The sequence below is a fragment of the Dendrobates tinctorius genome, unplaced genomic scaffold (assembly GCF_039654945.1).
Source record: "Dendrobates tinctorius isolate UK_male_01 unplaced genomic scaffold, ASM3965494v1 ptg000191l, whole genome shotgun sequence".
In the NCBI taxonomy this organism is placed as follows: Eukaryota; Metazoa; Chordata; class Amphibia; order Anura; family Dendrobatidae; genus Dendrobates; species Dendrobates tinctorius.
Genome location: NW_027361858.1, coordinates 4,810,129 through 4,824,862, shown reverse-complemented (window position 1 = coordinate 4,824,862; position 14,734 = coordinate 4,810,129). Strand labels below are relative to the sequence as shown.

The following is a 14,734-nucleotide window of genomic DNA, read 5'->3' as shown; positions in this document are numbered from 1 at the left end:
GAGATGCACCTTTTCTGGGGTGGCTGAGAGCTGATTTATTTAGCCGAGGGGGCCAGTATCCATGGTCCTTTCCTGGGCTACTAACATCAGCCCTCAGCTGTCTGCAGATGTATTACCGGCTTTTCTTCTATCTGTCTATGCTATCTATATATCTAAATATATATAATGCATACGTGTGTGTGTCACTGACATGTGTATATATATATATATATGTATTTTATGTGTATATATCTATTCTATCTATTCTTTTCTAAGCTGTCAGTGTGATTTTACTGTAGCCGCACATCAATTTCCCGCTTTTCAAAGGACACTGGTGTGTGAAAATTGGACAGCACTCGCATGGTGCGAGTGCTGTGCGATTTTTTTTGTCTCTCACCCATTGACTTTCATTGGCGAGACTCGGCCAAAATAAGCAGCAAATCATAGCATACTGCGATTTTTTCTCAGTCCAATCTCAGCCCGGGACTCCCTCTGACGTCACTGAGGCTGCGGGGAGACATATACAATTACCGTAGTATAGTGTTGCGGTCTATAAATAATAGGGGGACTCCACACCATTTTGTTCCTTGAAATAATCATGTATTAAATGAATACATGTCCATAATTCAGAACCAGCTGAATAATTGTATTTGCCACTAACATGTCTATATATACTTTTATTATATATATATATATATATATATTATATTATGTATGATATGTATATATATAATATATTAAATATATAAAATATATAATATATTAGATATATATAATATATATCATATATATATTATATGTTACATATATATTATATATATATATAATGCATATATATATACAGTATATATATTATAATATATATATATATATATATATGCAGTATGTTTATGTCACTGACATGTGTGTATATACTGTATATATGTATGTACTCTATGTGTATATATGTACATATAAAAAACTTAATGAAATAAAATGGTTTACTATATGTAAACCATATCTCAGCAAAAAATCGTCACGGAAGGTACCATGAAGATTCAAGAAGTGAAAACAATGATAAATGTAAAAATACAATTTTTATTAATTATCAATTAAAAATAACAGGATTACATTAAAAAGACAGGACTGATTGGTCTCCGACATAGGGGGGTAAGAATAACCAGCAACAAAGATTATAGCATCTCCATAGAGTGCAAACTGCATAAAGTAACCAGAAATTTAATTTTGTTCACAGTAATATGCATCCAAAGTCCATAAATCCCTCCTAGGCAAAAATAATGTAATATACTGAGGCCTATATTTCAACAGAAGTTGCAAAATGTTTGCGAAACTTGCCAAATTAAAGCACCACAAGCACTAAAACGAAAAAGTTGCCTAATAAAATTGTAGGCGAGAGAAGGGCTGAGGAAAAGAAATGCACCATAGGGATTAGTAAAATCATCCGTCCCCTATGAATATATGTGAGGTATATCAGAATATATAAAGGATTCCAGGGCGCAGCAAGGACATTTCATGAATGATTAGATGCAAAGAAATTTAAAGTCAGGATTTTACCTGTAGCTGGCCACTGAAAAGGAGGACCGATGTATGAGAGCTAAATGCTGGTGAAGCTTTTCCCCCCCTCCGCCCGACAGCGCTGTTTCGCATAAGTTGCTTCTTCCAGGGGCGTGTATGTGTACATCTAAAAGACTAAATGAAATAAAATGGTTTACTATATGTAAACCATATCTCATATCCTGTCGGCTTTTCAATTATTTTACAAAAGTTGACAAATGAATTAACGGCTATTCTGCTATCTTTCTCTCTCATATATATATATATATATATATATATATATATATATATATATATATACACATACATAAATCAAGAAAAAAGGGCAGCACTACCAAAATAATACAGCAGGTACAAAACTTATTCAGCAGTGTCCAAACAGCCAAAATGACAAAAGGAAAAAAAATAGGCAGCACTCAAATTAATTGTGAAAAAAGTGGATACTTTACTGATCCTCAGATGGCAACGTTTCAAAGACGGGTCACCGTTGAAACGTTGCCATCTGGCTTGACAAAGACGGGTCACCGTTGAAACGTTGCCATCTGAGGATCAGTAAAGTATTTCACAATTAATTTGAGTGCTGAATATTTTTTTTCCTTTTATATATATATACATATATATATATATGTATATATATATATATATATATATATATGTGTGTGCGTGTTTTGAAGGCTTTTTTTTTTTTTAAACGACGTCTACAGTGTTAGTTTACAATGCTATTTTAACATGAGTTTTTACATGGAGAGAACTGCTCTATGTAAAACCTCATGTTAAAATCGCATTGCATACGGATGTCATACTCATGTCATATTGAAAAATCACCCTGAAATCGCATTACACTCGCATGACACTCGCATGCCAATTGCATAGAGTCGGTCCGTTTTTTCCATCCAGAAAATGGACCGTTTTTTTTCTCGCAAATGGGGATGAGCCCTTATGGCGATTAAAAAAACGGTCCGATTTCTGGACTGGAAAAAAGGGTGAAGTGTTATGCCAGTGTCATGCGATTTCTATGCGATTTTTTATTTTTGCATCCGTTTTCCATCCGGTTTTTTTCCCAGCCACTCTTTTTCTACAGTCATTTACAGGACCATTTACAGGGTTCTATACCAGAGAATGGTGATGTATGCATTAAAAACGAATGGAAAACGGATGGTCGTTTTTTTTAATCGCACCCATTGACTTCTATTGGCAAAAATCGCTGCAAATCGCAGCATGCTGCGATTTTTTTCTCAGACTGATTTTGGCTGAGAAAGAAATCGCAAGTGAGATGTCACCCATTCACTAACATGGGTCAGAGTGTAATCTGATTAAAAATTGGATTGCAATCATCCGATTTAATCGCCAGTGAGTATGAGGCCTAAAGCTGTATTCTGCTGTGTCAACAAGCAAATGGTGAAAAAAAAGGGGGCTCTGGATTGCTTTGGAATATCATAATCAGGATTAAGATGCAAAAAAATATTCCTGGCCACTGATACCTGGGGCTAGGTATATGTGGTCAATATATGTAATAGGCAGCAGCAGACAGTAATGGAGTGGACCCGATTGATGTATGCAATGAAGTATGCCACATACAATGCCTGCCTGCTACTGATATCTATATACCCACTGACACTCCCTGCCTACCTAGCACTGCAATCTATATACTCCGTAATTAGTCCTTAGAAGGACTGTTGACTAAGCTGGATTTGTGTATTCTATTATGGTATATCCACACTAACTTATAAACCCCCAAATCTGTCCCTATCTGGGCAGCAATTCTCCCTACACTGTCTGATTCCGGAGGTGACTGTGACGAGCAGGTGTCATAGACCTGACGACGCTGTGCAGCCAGCCAATCACAGTGATACCACAACCAAGATGGCTGTGGCATTACTGTTAGTGGCAGAAAATCCCTGCATGTTGATTGGCGCTCTAAAGAGTGCCAAATATGCAGGGAGGAGACCTGAATTCCAGAGTACCACGAGTGCAGCGATCATCACTAGTCATAAACTTTTTTATTTTATTTTTTTCATCAACATTCATGAGGGTTTATTTGTGAAGGAAGAGTAGCAGTTTTGAATTATACCATTGAGATAAAATGGTGAAAAATAAGCATTCAATATGCTGTAAAAATGACCTGACAGAATGATTCTTTATAAAATTTATTTAGCTTTTGCGAGAAAGTGCTTACTGAGATCTGCAAGAGCCAAGCAGACACAGTAGACTATTCTCATTGAAGCAGAGGTGGAGATTTATTCGGAGAAGCGCAAAAAAGCAGGTACAGAAGGCAGTGAGTTCAAGCATGTAGACACTCTCAGGTGTCCAGACAAATAAATCAACCCTGGGATATCTGGCGATGATCTGACCCTGAATGGGAGCTTTTTATACATGATTTAGACAAAGAAAGGTACATTTTGTGGCAAAGAAAATATACATGATAACCTCATAACGCACAGAAAGACGAATCTTAGAACATAACATACAACACAACATGACAAAAATAATTATTATCCCAAACTACATTATTATCCATAAATCTTCCTGTTAGCTAATGTCATTACTCACATCTCTACTCTTGGCCTATTCACATAACTCTTCACTAGGGATGAGCGAATGGAAAAATATGGAAAAATATATAAAGCCACCCAGGAGACGACATTTAAAGCTAATCAACCACTCCATTAACCGAATGTAAGGCAATACCCTCATGTGAGGGAGTAGGTGACAGCATGCAGCTGTATGCCTGTGGCTAAAAGGAAGTAAGGTGCATTTTAGCCACAGGCATTCATACTGTAAATTTTTCCATATGTATAATTTTCTTATATTTTTTCATTTTCTAAATGCATATACATATGGAGTATTTTTGTCTCCTCCAGATATTTGTATTAGCACTGTTGATTGTACAATTTTACTATGGATCCCAAATTATTTCCTTTGACAGTAATATTCTGTTTGTATATTTTAATAATGTCAAATTGAGAAAAAACTTGCTGCTTTATTGGCACATGTGAAAGATTCTGGCCGGGGGAGTGAGAGCAGGAGTGAGCAAAGAGCTGACAACGGCCATTTCGCACTAAACCAGCGCTGATAACAGATTACAGCTGGGACTCACTACGGTAATAGCGGTGCCATCCGTAAGTCTGCTCCAGCATATAAATGACAAGAACAGTGATGTTGATTACAATGTCGTCAGCGCTAACTAACTGAGTAGCTATTTCAAAATTGTGTAGAAGGGTGCAGAGGTCCTTAATCTGTGCCCACTTCATAAATGTAATATGTGCCACTTCTATACTGCGTTGGCCCAGACAATATGACATGACATACTGTGTCAGGGCTCCTCATTGCTGCCACAGTTGCTGCAACATGTGCAGAGTGAAATTCCACCTTGTCTGCACATCACATATTTGTATTGATGCAACTCGATGACCAGAAGGGTGCGAATGGCGGAAGTGAGCACACAGCTTACTTGCTTTCTGCAGCAGCTCATCCAGGTTAGGATATTGGCAGAGAAAATGCTGCACCACCAGGTTGCAGACATGAGCCATGCACGGCAAAAGTGTGAGCTTGCCTCACCGTAGGGTCGCTACCTGGTTCGCACCATTATCATACATGGCCTTCCCTGGATGCAGGTTCAGAAGAGACAGCCATTGTTCAAACTCGGCCTTGATAGCTGTCCACAACTCTTCGGCTGAATGACTGCGATCTTCAGGGCAAATCAATTTTAACACTGCCTGATTGAGATGAACCTGGTTGTGCTGTGCTGAAGTGGTGAGGATTCACTCTGCACTTTCGGAACGCATGTCTCATTAAGGCAGAATTTTAGGGCACAAGTGGAGGCTCTAGAGGAGGAAGCAGAAGCGGTGGAGGAAATGTGAAATATAGCGCAAACCTTGGGGATTCCAAGACTTGTAAAGCAGTGCCTGCTCCCACAACCACAAGAGTTACAAAGTTCCCAGTGAACCAGGTGTAATGCCTTTGGCCATTCTTACTTGTCCAAGTGTCTGTGGTGAAATGCACCATGGCAGACATACAGTGGGCATGGAAAGGATTCAGACCCCTTTAAATGTTTAATTCTTTATTTCTTTGCAGCCATTTGGTAAATTTAAAAAAGCTAATTTTTTTACTCATTAATGTACACTCTGCACCTCATCTTGACTGAAAAAAACAGAAATGTAGACATTTTTGCAAATTTACTCATACTCATTTTGGTTTAGGGTGGGACTCTGGCTGGGCGTACGAGCAGGAACGCGGGATGCAGTGATGGGACACAGGCAGAGCAAGGGTTAACAGGTTAATTTACAGGGGAATGTACTCCACACAGGGAGTGAGGGATTGCAGGGTGATGATAAGGAATGGGGTAGAACTGGGAGAGTGGCAGGATATGTCTGGGATGAATGAAAGTTCAGTAACAAAGAGGTTAAACTTATCAGTCTGTTGTCTTCTTGGGTGCAGCTCCTCAGGGTTCCAACGGTGGCACCGACAATAGCAGCGCAATGTCTTTTCCAGTGGGGCCAAGTAAATGACAATACCCCATCTTCTCATGACAGTGATCGGTCTCCTGTACCTTCCACTGCCCATAGTCTATATACTGTAGTGGCTAATCAATGGTAAGGGCCACAGTCCTGCACAAGCCCATCGTCGCTCTGCAAGTATTCAAAGGCCAAGTCAAGTCACAAGAGTCTGGGACAAGATAGCAGAAGATATTTTTGAACCCCTCTCCATAATCTTTGAAAATTCTTGGAGAACAGGAGAAGTCCCAGAAGACTGGAGAAGAGCAAATGTTGCTCCTATCTTCAAAAAGGGGAAGAAGGTGGACCCAGGGAACTATAGGCCGGTGAGTCTGACTTCTATACCAGGAAAGATCTTTGAACAAATTATTAAACAACATGTATGTAAGTACCTGGACAAGAATGAAGTGATTAAACAGAGTCAGCATGGGTTTGTAACTAATAAGTCATGTCAGACTAACTTAATTTCCTTCTATGACAGAATCACTGATTAGGTGGATCAGGGAAATGCTGTAGATATAGTATATCTTGACTTCAGCAAAGCATTTGACAAAGTATCTCACACAATCCTTATTGAAAAAATGGCTAAGTATGGAATGGACAAGGCAACTGTTAGGTGAATTCATAACTGGCTTAGTGATCGGACCCAAAGAGTGGTTGTAAGTGACTGCACATCCAGTTGGAAGAATGTCTCAAGTGGGATACCACAGGGCTCTGTCCTGGGCCCTGTATTGTTCAACATCTTTATCAGTGATTTAGATGAAGGAATTGAGGGTAAACTGATTAAATTTGCTGATGACACAAAGCTAGGAGGGATAGCTAATACTAGAGAAGAGAGAGAGAGGATTCCAAAAGATATAAATAAACTGGAGCAGTGGGCAGTAACTAACAGAATGGTTTTTAACAGGGAAAAATGCAAAGTACTACATCTTGGCAATAAAAATGAAAAAAGCATATACAAAATGGGAGGAATAGGGCTAAGCAACAGCACATGTGAAAAAGACTTGAGTATACTTATTGATCACAGACTGAATATGAGTCAACAGTGTGATGCAGCAGCAAAAAAGGCAAATGCAATTCCAGGATGTATAAACAGAAGCATACAGTCTAGATCACGTGAAGTCATTATTGCCCTTTACTCCTCTTTGGTCAGACCTCATCTAGAATTCTGTGTCCAGTTTTGGGTGCCACATTTTAAAAAAGACATCAGCAAACTGAAGTAAGTTCAGAAAAGAGGGACCAGAATGGTGACCGGTCTGCAAACCCTGTCTTATGAGGAAAGGTTGCAGGATTTGGGAATGTTTAGCTTGCAAAAGAGAAGACTGAGAGGAGACTTAATAGCTGTCTACAAATATCTCAAGGGCTGTCACATTGTAGAATGATCATCTTTATTCTCATTTGCTCAAGGAAAGACTAGAAGCAATGGGATGAAACTGAATAGGAGGAGACACAGATTAGATATTAGAAAAAACTTTTTGACAGTTAGAGTGATCAATGAGTGGAACAGGCTGCCACGAGAGGTGGTGAGTTCTCCTTCAATAGAAGTCTTCAAACAGAGGCTGGACAGACATCTGTCTGGGATGATTTAGCGAATCCTGCTTTGAGCAGGGGGTTGGACCAGATGGCCCAGGAGGTCCCTTCCAACTCTACGATTCTATGATTCTATGATTCTATGATTTGCTAGCACAGTCAGGGTGTAGGTTACAGTCACGCTACCGGTCTCTTTCAGGCAGCACACACACTTTACTCACGATCCTGAAGTGTCTGACTCCTGGCTTTATGTCGGTCACCCGGCCCACACTGCACGTCTCTCTCTCTGGTCCCCATGGTTGGTGGAGGGCGACAGTGGTCGCTGGTCTATGTGGGGCTGATGACCCCCGGACATAGCACTTCTGTCTCTCATTGCTGCAACACCCAACCCATCTCTGCTCTGTGTACATGGCTCTGCATGGCTCTGCTCTGCTAACACGGCTCTGCTCTGCTGGCATGGCTCTGCACAGCTCTCTCTGCAGTCGATGGGGGCTCCTTCTATATGGGCTGTCGCCACACTGGTACTCTGTGGTGAGGGAAGCAGATTGAGCTGCTTACTGCTCTGCATGCTGCTCTCTTCACGGCTCCCCACTGGCGGCAGACTGCTCCACTTTGAGCACTTTTTTGTTTTATGCCTCTGCTGCATCGTGCCCTTTTCTGGCTCTCTCCACCCTTTTCATCCCCAGGAAGGTCCTCCTTGCTCAGGCTTCCCCCAGACAGCAGGGGAAGATCCTCCCCACTCAGGTTTCCCCCGGGAACAAAGGATAGTTCCGGACCTGGCATGCAGGTACCCGCGGTCCGGTCTATCTCCATACACTAGTACAGCCATTAGTCTTCTTGGGAATGATGCAACAAGTTTTTCACACCTGGATTTGGGGATCCTCTGACATTTTTCCTTACAGATCCTTTCCAGTTCCATCAGGCTGGATGGTGAACATTGGTAGACAGCCATTTTCAGGTCTCTCCAGAGATGCTCAATTGGGTTTAGGTCAGGGCTCTGGCTGGGTCAGTCAAGAATGGTCACAGGGTTGCTCTGAAGCTACTCCTTTGCTATTTTAGCTGTGTGCTTAGGGTCATTGCCTTGTTGGAAGGTGAACCTTCAGCCAAGTCTTAGGTCCAGAGCACTCTGGAAGAGGTTTTTATCCAAGATGTCTCTGTGCATGGCCGCATTCATGTTTCCTTCAATTGCAACCAGTTGTCCTGTGTCTGCAGCTTAAACACACCCCCATAGCATGATGCTCTCACCACCATGTTTCACTGTTGGGATTGTATTGGGCAGGTGATGAGCAGTGCCTGGTTTTCTCCACATATACTGCTTAGAATAATCACCAAAAAGTTCTATCTTTGTCTCATCAGAACAGAGAATCTTATTTATCAAAGTCTGGGAGTCTTTGATGTGTTTTTTTTAGCAAACTCTATGCGGGTTTTCATATGTCTGGCGCTGAGGAGAGGCATCCGTCGGGCCACTCTGCCATAAAGGCACGACTGGTGGAGGGCTGCAGTGATAGTTAACTTTGTGGAACTTTCTTCCATCTCCCTACTGCATCTATAGAGTTCAGCCACAGTGATCTTTACATCTCTTTTTTCTTCTTTACCTCTCTCAGCAAGGCTCTTCTCCCATGATTGCTCAGTTCGGCTGGACAGCCAGGTCTAGGAAGACTTCTGGTGGTCCCAAACTGCTTCCATCTAAGGGTTATGGAGGCCACTGTGCTCTTAGGATTCTTGACTACTGTTAAGGCTAGCGGAATGCACCAAGTAATAAGAGATGGTATCAAGGTGCGTTCGCAACCTGGGGTCCACCGTGCAGAGATGTTACCTGCTGCTCGCTAATGGCGGAGGCTATTTAGCAATATACTAGCTGAACACAGGCGGGTTTGCTTCACACAATGTGTACAGAGGCTGACTCTGCTACTGCACAGTGTCATACCGCCGCTGTATGCTCACCCAGCCTCTGCTACCGCGCCGCAGCCCCCCGCCGTTCGGCAGCTGCGGCTGACCCTTCTGACAGGTCCGCGGCCGACAACATCTCTGCATGCAATGCGCATGCGCCATAGGCCACGGCCGCGCCTCCCTCCTGTCACTTCTGCTTTGGCGGTGCCCTGCCCGGAAGCACTGCCGGACCAATGACAGACCGGGCAGGGGTATATCAGGCTGCCCTCCTTTGATGGAGGTGCCTGATCTTTGTGTTTGTTAGCACACTGGTCCCCTGTTCCATCATACACTCGCTTGTCTCCTGCAGTCCTGCCTTCCATGTTCCTGCTCCTTCCTGCTGTCTGTGCCCCAGTCCCGCAGTTGTACGCTGGTGTTCCTGTCTCGTCCTGCCATCTGTACTCCAGTCCTGCAGTCCTACTCCAGTCATGCCTTCCGTGTTCCTGCTCCATCCTGCTGTCTGTGCTGTACTCCTGCAGTCGTACTCCGGTGCCCCTGCTCCGACCTGCCATCTGTGCTCCAGTCCTACAATCCTCTTCTGGTCCTGTCTTCTGCAGTCCCGTGGTCCTACTCCAGTCTGTTCTGAGCTGCCCCTCTCGGTATCGGCTATCGTAGTACCCGAACCCCTGGGCCTGCTCCTAATGATCCCTGTATAGGGGTTGGCTCCACCTGGTGGCTCGCCCGGGGTCCCCTCGGTGCCACAATCCAGAGTGTCCACTCCTGGAGATTTTCCTCACCTGACCATCCGTGGTAACAGTAAGATCAGGCCATGGACTCCGTAGGTTCTCCTGCTGCTACCCAAAAGGAGTTGCTATTTTTACGGGAGAATCAAGGACGCATAATGTCCATCATGAAGTCCATAGACACCCGTTTGTCAGCCCTGCAGGTGGCCGATCCTGGAAATGCCACTCAGCTGGCCAGTCTTCATCAGGAGCTGGGTCAGCAACGGGATAGTCAAGACCATATTTTGAGTTATATAGCCTCTGTCGATAGCCGTTTGTTGGCTCTCCAGTCTGCCGCCATGATCCTTACTCCGCCCCCATATCTACAGCTCTCCCGCCTCACCTCGCCAAGCCACCTCAGTTTAGTGGCGACCCCAAGCTGTGTAGGGGGTTCTTAAATCGATATAGCCTCCATTTTGAATGGTTGCCTCAGCAATATCCCTCTGATCAAGCCAAAGTAGCCTTCATTATGTCCCATCTGGGGGTAGAGGCCCTTTCCTGGCTGAACACTCTGTGGGAACGGGATGATCCCATCGTCTCGAGTCTTCCCGTCTTCTTGGATACCTTTCGCAGGGTTTTTGATGAGCCGGGTTACTTAGCCTCTCTTAGGCTAGTTTCACACTAGCATTACCGGGTGCAGAGCATGGCCGCCACTAAGCTCCTCCCCGGCCGCGCCCCCTCCGGTCAGCTCCTCCTCTGATCGCCTGACGTTGCAGGCGATCAGCGTGCCCTATATTTAGCGTTGGGTACGCTGGTCGTGCGCTGGTACACTTTTGCCGGCGCTTGCGCCTTTTTGGCGTTGCGCCTAGCGCACAAAAATGCACTGCATTTTTGTACTCCTGGTGTTACAGCGTCTTCAGGAGAATTGCCTATATGCTGAGATAGAGAAATGTCTCTTTGAACAAACCTCTCTGCCGTTTCTGGGTTACATTATCTCCAATGCTGGATTAAGGATGGATCCCGAGAAACTGACTGCTGTCCTCAAGTGGCCTCGTCCCATTGGAGTTATAGCGATACAATGGTTTCTTGGATTTGCCAATTATTGCAGGAAATTTATTCCTCACTTTTCCGCAGTAACCAAACCTATTTCTGCTCTCACCCAAAAGGGGACAACTCCCAATTCTTGGACTACGGAGGCGGAGGAGGTCTTTCAGACTCTAAAATTGGCTTTCTCCACGACTCCGGTGTTGCACCGACCCAAAAGAAACCAACCCTTTGTGCTTGAGGTGGACACTTCCTCAATGGGTGCTGGGGCAGTACTGTCCAAGAAATCCGCTTCCGGTCGTCTGCGTCCTTGTGGCTTCTTTTCAAAGGCTTTCTCTCCATCCGAGTGCAACTACTCGATCGGCGTCCGTGAACTGTTGGCCATAAAATTGGCCCTGGAAGAATGGCGTCATCTCCTGGAGGGGGCTGTCCATCCCTTTGTAATCTTCTCCGACCACAAAAACTTGGCCTATCTCCAGTCTGCCCAGAGACTTAATCCTCGTCAGGCCAGATGGTCCCTATTTTTTGCTTGATTTGATTTTGAGCTCCATTTTTCGCCCCTGCAACAAGAACACCAAAGCTGACGCCCTATCCACGGTCTTCCAGCCAATTGAGACAGTGGAGGAACCTTCGCATATTGTTGAGCCCACTAGAATCATCACTGTGGCTCCAGTGAACTGGCTTTCTCCACATCCAGGCAAGACCCTTGTGCCAGAGAATCTCAAGAGGAAGGTCCTTCTGTGGAGTCACTCCTTCAGACTGGCCAGCCTTGCTTTAACCAAGAAGACACTTGCCCTTATCACGTGTCACTACTGGTGGCCTACATTTTGCCAAGATGTGCTAGATTTCGTGGCCTCTTGTCCCTCCTGTGCTAAGAACAAAGTGCCACGACGACTTCCTTCCGACTTATTGGTCCCGTTGCCAGTCCCTGCTGTTCCTTAGGAACACATTGCCATGGATTTCATCACCGACTTACCCTGTTCTTCCTGTTGTACAGTAATCCTGGTGGTGGTGGACTGTTTCTCCAAAATGGCCCACTTCATTATTATTATTATTATTATTACTATTATTTATTATTATAGCTCCATGGCGCTTTACATGTGAGGAGGGGTATAAATAATACATACAAGTACAGTAATCTCAAACAATACAAGTCACGACTGGAACAGGATGAGAGAGGACCCTGCCCGCAATGGCTCACAATCTACAACGAGATGGGTGAGGATACAGTAGGCGAGGGTTGAGCTGGTCATGCAGTGGTTTGGTGGATCAGTGGTTACTGCAAGTTGTAGGCTTGTTGGAAGAGGTAGGTCTTCAAGTTCTTTTTGAAGGTTTCCATGGTAGGCGAGAGTCTGATATGTTGTGGTAGAGAGTTCCAGAGTAGAGGGGATGCGTGGGAGAAATCTTGTATGCAATTGTGGGAAGAGGAGATAAGAGGGGAGTACAGAAGGAGATCTTGTGAGGATTGGAGGTTTCATGCAGGTAATTACCGGGAGACTAGGTCACAGATGTACGGAGGACTCAGGTTGTGGATGGCTTTGTATGTCATGGTTAGGGTTTTGAACTGGAGTCTTTGGGTAATGGGGAGCCAGTGCAGGGATTGACAGAGGGGAGAGGCCGGGGAATAGCGGGGGGACAGGTGGATTAGTCGGGCAGCAGAGTTAAGAATAGATTGGAGGGGTGCGAGAGTGTTAGAGGGGAGGCCACAGAGCAGGAGGTTGCAGTAGTCAAGGCGGGAGATGATGAGGGCATGGACTAGTGTTTTTGCAGACTCTTGGTTGATGAATGTACGGATCCGTGAAATATTTTTGAGTTGAAGTCGGCAGGAAGCGGAAAGGGCTTGGATATGTGGTTTGAAGGAGAGATCAGTGTCAAGGATAACCCCGAGGCAGCGAGCTTGTGGGACTGGAGAGAGTGGGCAGCCGTTTACTTTAATGGATAGGTCTGTTGAGGGGGTCACGTGAGATGGGCAAAAGATGATTAATTCTGTTTTGTCCATATTAAGTTTTAGAAATCTAGCAGAGAAGAAGGATGAAATAGCAGACAGACATTGAGGGATTCTGTTTAGTAGGGAGGTGATATCTGGTCCAGAGATGTAGATCTGTGTGTCATCAGCATAGAGATGATACTGAAAGCCATGAGATTCTAAGAGCTGTCCGAGGCCGAAGGTGTAAACGGAGAAGAGCAGGGGCCCTAAGACTGAACCTTGCGGGACTCCGACGGATAGGGGGCGTGGTGAGGAGGTGGTGTGCGAATGGGAGATGCTGAATGTCCGGTCTGCTAGGTATGACGCAATCCTAGATAGGGCAAGTCTGTGATACCAAGAGATGAGAGGGTCTGTAGTAATAGGGAATGGTCCACTGTGTCAAAGGCAGAGGACAGGTCCAGAAGGAAGAGGACAGAGTAGTATCGCTTGGCCTTGGCAGCTAGTAGGTCATTGGTGACCTTAGTTAGGGCAGTTTCAGTAGAGTGGTGTGGCCAGAAGCTGGATTGCAAGTGGTCAAGGAGGGAGCAAGTAGAGAGGTGGGAGGAAAGTTCAAGATGGATGTGTTGTTCCAGTAGTTTTGAGGCATAGGGGAGAAGTGATATAAGGCGATAGCTAGATACAGAGGATGGGTCAAGAGAGGGCTTTTTGAGGATAGGTGTGATTGAGGCATGTTTAAAGCTTGAGGGGAAAATACCAGTTGTTAGTGGTAGGTTGAAGAGATGGGTTAGGGTTGGGATGAAGACTTTGGTGAGGTTTGGGATGAAGTGGGATGGGATCGGGTCAAGTGCACAGGTAGTGAGATGTGATCTTGAGAGTAGAGTGCAGAGTCGATCTTCTGTAATGGTGGAGAAGTTGGTTTTGGGGGAGGAGGGCAGGGCAGGTAGGAGGAAGGGCACTGGGGGTTGTTGACCAAAACTGTCTCGGATGTTATCAATCTTCTCCTTGAAAAATGAGGCAAAGTCTTCAGCTGAGATGAGTGGAGAGGGAGGAGGTGCTGGGGGGCGGTGGAGAGAATTGAAGGTGTTGAATAACTGTTTAGGGTTGTGAGACAGGGAGGATATGAGAGATGAGAAGTAGGTTTGTTTTGCTGCAGCGAGTGTGGCCTTGAAAGTAGTGAGGGACTGTTTGAATGTGATGAAGTCCTCATCGGAGTGGGATTTTTTCCATCTCCGCTCAGCAGCCCTGGAAGCCCGCCTCAGTTCTTTGGTCAGACTGGTGTGCCAGGGCTGTCTGTTGATTTTGCAAGTTTTGGTATGTTTGAGAGGGGCAACTGATTCCAAAGCTACAGCTATTGTGGTGTTATATAGAGCTGCAGCGGCATCCGCATTGTGTAGGGAACTTATGTCTGTAAGAGGGAGGAGGGATTCAGACAGTGAGTGTAGATCGAGGTGTTGAAGATTTCTGCGAGGGTGTGCGAGTTTTTGAGGTGGGGATTGTGTATCTGAGGAGGAGAGGGAAGAGAATGTAAGTAGGTTGTGGTCAGAGAGAGGAAGAGGTGAGTTAGAGAGGCTAGATAGGGAGCAGAGGCGGGTGAAGATGAGGTCTAGTGTGTGGCC

General features: G+C 44.8%; 1 long non-coding RNA gene across 1 annotated transcript in view; it reads right to left on the bottom strand.

Annotated features, from left to right (window-relative positions):
* LOC141055717 (uncharacterized) overlaps nt 1-14,734 on the bottom strand; it is a 91,594-nt gene that overhangs the window by 50,098 nt on the left and 26,762 nt on the right. The window contains exon 3 of the long non-coding RNA XR_012221518.1: nt 1,534-1,668. This is a non-coding gene — a long non-coding RNA (uncharacterized lncRNA). The remainder of the gene's footprint in view (nt 1-1,533; nt 1,669-14,734) is intronic.